We start from the raw sequence: 10,016 nt of genomic DNA, 5'->3' as shown, positions 1-10,016 counted from the left end.
CAGGGATAATAAGACTATTCCTGCTGCTGCTAATCTCTGGGTTGCCTCGCCTTCCCTTGAATGGCTTCCCAGCTCTTCCTTCACTTTTATAGCTAATTTTCTGGATGAAATTCTCTCTGATTTAAATACTTAGAGTGATTTCTGTTTTCCTGGCTGGACTTGAAATGTGGCAGCTAAGCCAAAAATGAACTGACGGCTATTGAGAGCAAAGACCCCGATTCCAACATTGCTAAATTCAAAGCTCACTGCTATTGGTGTGAGTTCAGACTGAGTTACACAGAGGAATGAAGAGACAGAATTGATTTTCCTCTTCTTCCAAAAGAACACAGGAAATCAGGAGAGAAAAAGAGTTGGGGAAAAGAGAGAGAACGGAGCATTATGGACTCCCTACTTCCCTGTCGTCAGGATAATTTGGGGAAGGGGCCGCTGACAAGGGCAAGGACAATCCCCCCCTTAAAATTCGGATGAGTCAAAGAGGAGACTAGACCTGCACAGGGCCAAATTAGGGTCTTTAGAAACCCCAAACACTGAAAGATTATGGTATTCCACCCGCCAAAAAAATTAATAAAAATAAAATCAGTCCTTTACACTTACAATATAATACAATGTAAATATAAAGAAGTACAATAAATTTGATTTTTTTTCCCCACAGTAACTACTTTCACATTTAAAAAAATATATCAAAATCTTTTCCTCCAAATCTATTTTGTGGCCTTGCTTTGCTGGTGCCCTAAGCACACATCTAGCCTACCCATTGGATCATCCAGTGATGGACCTGGGCAGCCTGCCTTGTCCAGAGCTCCAGTGGCCAGCCTCTCAGGGATGGTGCATGTACTATTATGGGGCGTGCGGGATGCTGGAAGGCTGAGTCTCCTAAGGACCCGGGAGTGGAGAGAAGGGATTCTTAAATTCATATGGGCCAGAGGGAACTGTAGGCTTTAGAAGGGAAAGTGAGCTGGAGTGCCAAACCTAAGAGTCTCTGAAAGAGCAAGAGGATGTGCAGGGGTTCATCTGCTGGCGGTGAGGTAGACAGTGGACATGTCTCTAAGGAGTTATCTATGCACCATCCATCAAAACCACCACTGGCCATCATCTTCTTAGAACCAGCTATTGGTACTCAGCCATAAAAAAGAACGAAATAATGCCTTTTGCAGCAACATGGATGGACTTAGAGATTTTCATACTGAGTGAAGGAAGTCATACAGAGCAAGACAAATACCATATGATATCGCTTATATGTGGAATCTAAAAAAATGCTACAAATGAACTTATTTACAAAACAGAAATAGAGTCACAGATGTAGAAAACAGACTTATGGTCACGGGGGGGGGAAGGGAAGAGGGATAAATGGGGAGACTGGGATTGACATATGCACACACTACTGTATATAAAATAGATAACTAATAAGGACCTACTGTATAGCACAGGGAACTCTTCTCAATACTCTGTAATGACCTGTATGGGAAAAGAATCTAAAAAAGAGTGGATATATATAACTGATCCACTTTGCTGTACACCTGAAACCAATACAACATTGTAAATCAACTAGACTCCAATAAAAATTAAAAAAAGGACCAGCTATGGGGAGAGGAGAACGTGACAAGCTGTTGCAGAGGGAGGAAATGACCAAGATGAGACTGGCAACAAGGATACAAGCCTCCCTACAAGTGCCTGGCTTGCATCCTTGAATTGAAATTCTGAAGGATAGAACAACTAAACTGGTAGAATGCCCAGCGATATATACCTGAAATGTACAAGAGTAAGCTTTCCTCTCTCAGTGGAGGGGGGGGATACCAGTTCTAAAAACAAAAGTTAAAATCTCTACACCTCCAAGTCTGTGGTTTGTGCAATTTATACCAATTACACATGTATCCACTTCCACGATTTTAGCTAGTGCCAGAGGTTGACAATACCTAGATTTCTATGTCCAGCTTTACTTGCCTTCATGCTCAGGTGATTCCTTCTGCCAAGAGACCCCTCCCCACTCCCATCCCATATTTCACAAATTCAAATCCTAACCCTTCTTCAAGGTCTGGTTCAAATATTGCTGCCATCTGTTAGAGAACTGTCTCTCACCTGAACCCTCACGGTGCTCTATCTGATCTCTTCTGCGAGGCTTTCGCTTTCTGCCTCATATTAGAGTAATGAGGGTACATCTCATCCCTCCTATGAGGCAGTAAGCTACTTGAAAACAGAAGACATGTTTTATTCATTTTTGGATCCTCTCAGCACCTACGGTATTTGTTGATGGAAAGAACAGTATCCTTCGGAGTCTAGATGATCACTCCCAAGATGATGCCTTTAAAAAACTGTTTCTGAAACTTCACTTTTGATGCTGCCTTCAGCCAGTTTGAGACCACACGAGAAAATCAGGCTCATCAATGACTACTGCTAATATTTATTCTGTGCCGTATGCCAACTACTGGGCCATGCGTTTTGCACCTAGTTGTCTCATTTAATCTGCCTAACAACTCCCTAAGACAGGTACTATTATAGTGCTCATTTGGTAAAGACTCTGAGGCCTAGAGGCATTAACCAATTGCCCAAGACTATCCAGTTAGTAAGTGACAGAACTGGGATATGGCCACTTCAGGGTCACATCTACATTCAGTCAAAAACTGTACTACCAAGATGGATCATTCACCTTGTTAAAACACTTCTGTTTTAATAAAATTTATCTTCGAAGAGTAAGTATTTGCCACCAACAAATATATATATGCGCACACACACACACACACACACACACACACACATAAAATGGCTATAAAACTGAAATAACAATGAAGGACTATTTTTTCACCTATAAAAAAGGTTTTTGAAATAATAATACCTGACGCTACCAAGTGGGTAGGAAAATGGTACTCTCACATTCTACTAGTAAGAGTACAATCTGGAACAACTTTAGAGAGCAACTTGGTGATTTCCATCAAAAGCCTTTAAAATATTTTTACCATTAACCCACCAATTCCACTTCAAGAATTTTAGCTAAAGAAAACAATCATAGATTTAGCTTCAAAGATACTCAATACAGCACTGTTTGTAATAATGAAAAATTAGGAAAGATCTTAAGTTTCTAATAATAGGACATTGTATAATTAAATTATGTTACACTCATACATTAAAATCCAAGCAGCCCACTAAACATTGTTTCAGAGATGTGTGATATCAAAGATTGTTCACGATATATCATTAAGTGAAAACAGAAAGTTGAAAAATGTATGGAATGAGCCCAGTTTCATTAAACACACACATACACACATAAATACACAGTAGACACCTGGGATGATATAAATCAAAATGTTAAGAATCACTATCTTTTGGGGATGAGTCAGAATTTTACATATAACTGTATTTTCAATGATTATGTATCTTTTTTTTTTTTTTTTTTTTTTTTTTTTTGCGGTACGCGGGCCTCTCACTGTTGTGGCTTCTCCCGTTGCAGAGCACAGGCTCCGGACGCGCAGGCTCAGCGGCCATGGCTCACGGGCCCAGCCGCTCCGCGGCATGCGGGATCCTCCCAGACCGGGGTACGAACCCGTGTACCCTGCATCAGCAGGCGGACTCTCAACCACTGCGCCACCAGGGAAGCCCTGTATCACTTTTATAATAAGAAAAAATTAGATGAGTATTAAAAAAAAAAAGGGTATCACAGGGATGAAAGGATACCAAAAGATGTTTCTTCAAATGTAACTGAAATAGGTCTGTAGTTTGCATTTAACAAATATACCATTCCAAATGGATGGAGCTTTTATATACAAATTAACCAGTATATTTATTTTAAAAAAACATATTACTTTAAAACACTTTCTACTTCTTTTATACAACCCCACCACAGTTAGTATGCAGCTCAGTAAATACTGTTGTGGTTTTTTTTGTTTTTTTTTTTGCGGTACGTGGGCCCCTCACTGTCGTGGCCTCTCCCGTTGCGCAGCACAGGCTCCGGACGCGCAGGCTCAGCGGCCATGGCTCACGGGCCCAGCCGCTCCGCGGCATGTGGGATCTTCCCGGACCGGGGCACGAACCCGTGTCCCCTGCATCGGCACGCGGACTCTCAACCACTGCGCCACCAGGTAAGCCCTCAGTAAATACTTGTTGAATAGTCTAGTGTAAAATTTTTATAAATAATCGAGATGAGGAAGAACCCAGTGAAGTTCCTACTTTACAGGGGACAGTAAGTTCCTCCACTATACTTCGAACACATTTGACACTGTCAGCCAACACCTTCTTCTTAAATCTCTTACCATGGCTTCCGCCACAGCTCATCCTCCTAGTCATCCTTCCATCTCAGTGTTCACTGATCGCTCACTGTGGTGTAGATCCTCTTCCTCCTCTGAACTGTGGCCATCCACCCCCACCCCCATCTCCCCACCAACGCTCTGGTCCTCCGCTTTTGGCATTCTTCTTCCCATAGTCATTTCCTCGGAGAGTTCATCCATGATCATGGCATGATCTATCACCTCAATGGAGATACTTTCAGGTGGAACATGACCTTGTTTCCCTGGGTGTGGGGATGTGTGCTGTCATTGCTACATATATAAGGCATTTTGATATCGCACAACAGTAATGATTAGAATTTTACAGTATAACTTACCAAGGAAAAGACTGCTTGGAGGAACTGAGGAAGAGCTGTTGGCATCGATGGCAGTAAACTACTTCCCCCGTCCCATAAAGTAAACCAAATAAAAATACACAAACAGGGACTTCCCTGGTGGTTCAGTGGGCAAGACTCCACGCTCCCAATGCAGGGAGCCCGGGTTCAATCCCTGGTTGGGGAACTAGATCCCTCACGCATGCCACACTATGAGCCCGCATGCCACAACTAAGACCTGGTGCAGCCTAAATAAATAAATAAATATATTTTAAAAATACAAACAGAGAAAGTCAGCAAAGCATGTGTTTAAAATTCTCAGGTTAATGGTATCATACTTTGTTTGGGGAAGGAAGAAACTAAGTAAATGAAATAATTAGCCTACAAAATATTTTTTAAAGGTCCTAGATCCTATATTTATAAAACTCACTTATATGAACAAAGTACATATTTTTATTAAGCATATCTTTTTTTTTTATTTTTCTGGTGATCAGTCCTAGTCAGCTGATCACATTACTCTTTGGACTCAGCTTCAAGATGAATCTTCTAACCGCCTCCCTCCCCTTCCAATCAGATTTCTGCCCTTAAGCTTCTGTAGAGAAATTACAATCCACCACTGGGCTTACAGATTCATTATTTAGACCCAGGGTATGTTATTCATGGGTCCTGAAATAAGCTAAGGGCTACAGTCATCCCTCAGACCCAATACATGGAACATAAAGGTTACAGACTTTTGGGATAGGAGGGTAACAATTTGGGGCTAATTTTTGACTAATCCTGGCAGGAAAGAAAGCACATGGTAGAAAGCTCCACAGAATATTACTCCACAGGAAAAGCCATCAAAAGCCTTAAGGCCGGGGCTTCCCTGGTGGCGCAGTGGTTGGGAGTCCGTCTGCTGATGCGGGGGGCGCGGGTTCGTGCCCCGGTCCCGGAGGATCCCGCATGCCGCGGGGCGGCTGGGCCCGTGGGCCATGGCCGCTGGGCCTGCGCGTCCGGAGCCTGTGCTCCGCGGCGGGGGAGGCCACAACAGTTGGGGGGCCCGCGTGCCGCAAAAAAAAAAAAAAAAAAAGCCTTAAGGCCACGAACAAGACTGGGCCCAGATACTAGCCCAGAATAATAGATATAAAAGCCAAGATCCACTGAAAGGTAGAACCACCTTAAAATCTAGCTAATAAATATGCTTTAGCCAAGCAAAACAGAAGAGAAGGAGATGACTGAGAACTGAACTTCCAAGGCTCAGAGCAACTAACACCTCTAGAGGGGTAAAGGAAGCACCTACACTTATTTAGGCCTATAAAACTGGGCTGTGCTCGGTGGTGACCGCTTATTATAAGCATAAGGAGGCAGCTTCCAGGGCCTGCCAGTCAAGCAGAGGGGTTATTAGAAGTATGTACACACTGCTGCATTTAAAATAGATAACCAATACTGTATAGCCCGGGAACTCTGCTCAATATTCTTTAATAACCTAAATGGGAAAAGAACTTGAAAAAGAATAGATACATGGGGGGCTTCCCTGGTGGCGCAATGGTTAAGAGTCCACCTGCCAGTGCAGGGGACACGGGTTCGAGCCCCGGTCCAGGGAAGATCCCACATGCCGTGGAGCAACTAAGCCCGTGTGCCACAGCTACTGAGCCTGCGCTCTACAGCCCGCAAGCCACAACTACTGAGCCCGTGTGCCACAACTACTGAAGCCTGTGCACCTAGAGCCCATGCTCTGCAACGAGAAGCCACTGCAATGAGAAGCCTGTGCACCGCAACGAAGAGTAGCCCCCGCTCACCCCGCAACTAGAGAAAGCCCACGCGCAGCAACGAAGACCCAATGCAGCCAAAAATAAATTTTTTAAAAATTAAAAAAAATACTTAAAAAAAAGAATAGAATACAAGTGTATGTATAACTGAATCACTTTGCTGTACACCTGAAACTAACACACTGTTAATCAACTATACTCCAATATAAAATTAAAATTAAAAAAAAAGAAGTATGTATATATGAAAGCTACTCCTCAGAAAGGGAGAGCAAGCCAAGCTAAATCAAAGATCAAGAACCAAGGGGAACCAACTGGGCATCAGAATCAGAGTGGCAAAGACAGAAAAAGAAAAAAAAAAAGATGAGGATACACTTATACACTTCTAAGAAGTGATAAGAATGCAACCAAATCTGTGGGAGGGCTCAGGTCCATAGACTGGGATTCACTCTGATCGTTCCGAACCTCACCAGGTTAAAGGCAGAGGCTTGATGGTAATACACCTGTGTGAGAACCATTTCCTTCCTCTGAGCCCCTGCTACCTCCTGGAGTCCAGGTTTCTTCAGATTTGACAGGCAGAAGGCTGCTTGGTTATTAAGGTAGGTGGGGAGCTCCAGGTGTACTCCTCTGGTCCTCTGTAGCCCACCCACCCCATCAAACATTACAGGTAACTTCAGCACCATCAGGAGTCCAGCCAAACGCTCTGACACATCTTTAGAGCAAACTGTAGTGGCACACCTTCTGTGACACCACACTGCCGGTTCCTTCCAACCACCTGGCAGTTCTCTCTGTCTCTGACCGACTCTTCCTTCTCTACCTGTCCCTTGGGTTGACTGGTATTCCTTGAGGCTCTAGATTTTCTCCACCCAACTCTCTTGTCTACAATTATATCTATACGCATAACTCCAATGACCATTTCTATAGGCCAAGAATGAATCACCAGTCCGTTTCTGTCAGCTCTAAACTAATATGTCCAATTGCCTACTGTATCTCTTCAATTGATGGCCTTGCAAGCACTTCGAACTCCTGTGTCCAAAACCTGACACGTGATTTTCCCCCCAAATATCTTCCCACCCCATTGTTCTCTTACTCAGTAAATGACCCACAATCCACCCACATGCTGAAGCCAAAACCCTGAGTCATCCTTGAATTCTCCATCTCCCTTACTCTCCACATCCATGTCTTGCTGGATATACCTCCAAAATATGCCCTCAAGGCCATCCACTTCTCCATTGCCTCTACCCTATGGAGTCCAAACCACCATCGTCTTTCACCTGGACCAATGCAACAGCCCCTTAACTGGTCTCCCAGCATCTAGTGTTGATCCTCTCCAGTCTTCTGTCTATAGAACAGCCATAATGCAGTGCTGGCAGCATCATTCCTCTGCATAGAAACACTTGAATGGCCTCCATGGTACGATGAACTACAAACATCTTATTATGGATTTCATGGTGCTCAATGATTTGGTCCCTGCCTATCTCTTCAGCCTCATCTCACATCACATCCCTCCCCTCCCACTCTAGGCTCCAGATACACTGAACTTCTTTCATTCCTTTCGTATCTGTCACCTTTGCACATACTGTTCCCTCTGCCTGAAACATTCTCCCCACCTTTCACCTGATCACCTCAAAATCATTCTAAAGGTCACAGCATAAACATCACTACTTCCTTTGTAGACGAGGTCCCCCCAAAATGTGTATTCCAATAATGTTCTGTACTTTCTTGGTAATATTTTTCAAACTTAATATTGCTCAAACTTCATTATAGTTATTTGTGTTTATTTCCTTACCGCTACAAAATACTGTATCCTCAGTGCCTAGCACAGTGTATGGCATAACAGACTCAACTAATATTAGAATAAATGAGAAAATGAGTAAATGACAAAATCCAAGAAATTTGGATGACTCCCCAAAAAATGGTCTCCTCAGGATGAGTGAGGTCAGATAAAAGGTAGATGCCAATGGAAACAGCAGATCACAGGAATCTGTCCTCACAGGTTTGACCAGGCCAGGTGTAGTGGATGTGTTCCAGTCACATGGTTCTTCCTTGGCCATGGGTCCAGCCAGTGCTGGGACATTGGTGGTGCTAAGGCAGGTACACATGGGTAAGCAGTCCCCCTGAATCTGAGTGCACTGAGCATCCATCCTAATCTACCTCAGATGGGCCCAATTAGCCCCTCTTGGAAACATGTGCACAGGCCTGCATCATTCCTCATTCACTCCTGCCTTACCTCGTCAAAGATGGTAGATGAGCTGACTGACACCTTCTACTCACATAAAGGTTTTGTACATCTTCACCGTTGCTGACACCACATCCTTCAGAAGTCCCTGAACCAGTCTAATGTAGTCAGGTCTGATCATTTAAACAGTCTTTAAGGTACTGCTCAGACTCTCTTGAATAAAAATTGCTCAGTCTCTCACATAGCCACCTCTCCCCTGCTTCTCTAGCTGGAGATGGATCTGGATGTATGAGGGGAAGGGGACTTTGTAGCAGCAAGAGAAAGTTGAACTCCTTGAGCTGGTGGTCCTCTGGCTTCCTAGATCTCCAGAGCAATGTTCCTTTGCCCCTGTTTGCTGCTTATTCTGCTGGCTGGTAAAACTCTAGGGTCTCTCCCAGCCTAGAAACAGCCTGAATGGCCCCCTCCAGCAAACTAAATTGCACTGTTTTCCCCGGCACCATCTTTCTTCTTATTATTATTATTATTTATTTTATTTATTTATTTTTTTGGCTGTGTTGGGTCTTAGTTGCCGCACGCGGGATCTTTCATTGCAGCGCGCAGGCTTCTCTACTTGCGCTCGGGCTCCAGAGCGCACGGGCTCAGAAGTTGCAGCACGTGAGCTCTCTAGTTGTGGCACGCGAGCTCCAGAGCGCATGGGCTCAGTAGTTGTGGCGCACGGGCTTAGTTGCCCCATGGCATGTGGGAATCTTAGTTCCCCGACCAGGTATCAAACCCACGTACTCTGCATTGAAAGGCAGGTTCTTAACCACCAGACCACCAGGGAAGTCCCCTGGCACTACTGGCACTATCTTTCTGAGACTGGTTGTGATGCCTATCACACCCCTCAGATGCTTGTATTTTCAGCACAGATGCAACAGAAACCCTTCACAGTCTCTGTACCAAGGGCTTCCCGGTTGCACATGGGAGATGCCCCACATCTTAACCTCCAGGGTCAGACATTTTCACTGATACCTCTTTCAAAATATCTCTCCATTTAATGTCTACATTTTTTTTTTTTCCTATTATCTAGTTCTAGTCTTACTGGGCTGTGTCCAGGCTCAGTAAGAATGAGTGCCACAATGGACTAATGACATTTGCTATGGCTAGATGATAGGGGAGTTATACCATGAATGGTGTATGTGCTGGTTCTTAATCTCTTTTTCCTCAAATCCATTAATCCAAATTAATCCACCCTCCTTATTTAATCCACTCTCTTTATTATCAACCAAAATCCTACTTAACTTTCAGGACTAGTTCAAGCTTTATTTCTTCTTTAAAGGTCAAGTGGGCCACAGTGATCTCATCCTACTCTGAATTAACACCACTTATTATCTGGTTATCTAATATTAGTACTAGTTTATAAATGTTAATAGTAAATGGCACTTATACTTGAGGTGGCTTGAACAATGGTGGTATATTTAACACAAATAAATTATGACTGGTTTTAAAGAACATACGAATGGTT

Source organism: Lipotes vexillifer, unplaced genomic scaffold (genome assembly GCF_000442215.2).
Source record: "Lipotes vexillifer unplaced genomic scaffold, Lipotes_vexillifer_v1.1 scaffold920, whole genome shotgun sequence".
In the NCBI taxonomy this organism is placed as follows: Eukaryota; Metazoa; Chordata; class Mammalia; order Artiodactyla; family Lipotidae; genus Lipotes; species Lipotes vexillifer.
This window is presented reverse-complemented; position numbering follows the sequence as displayed.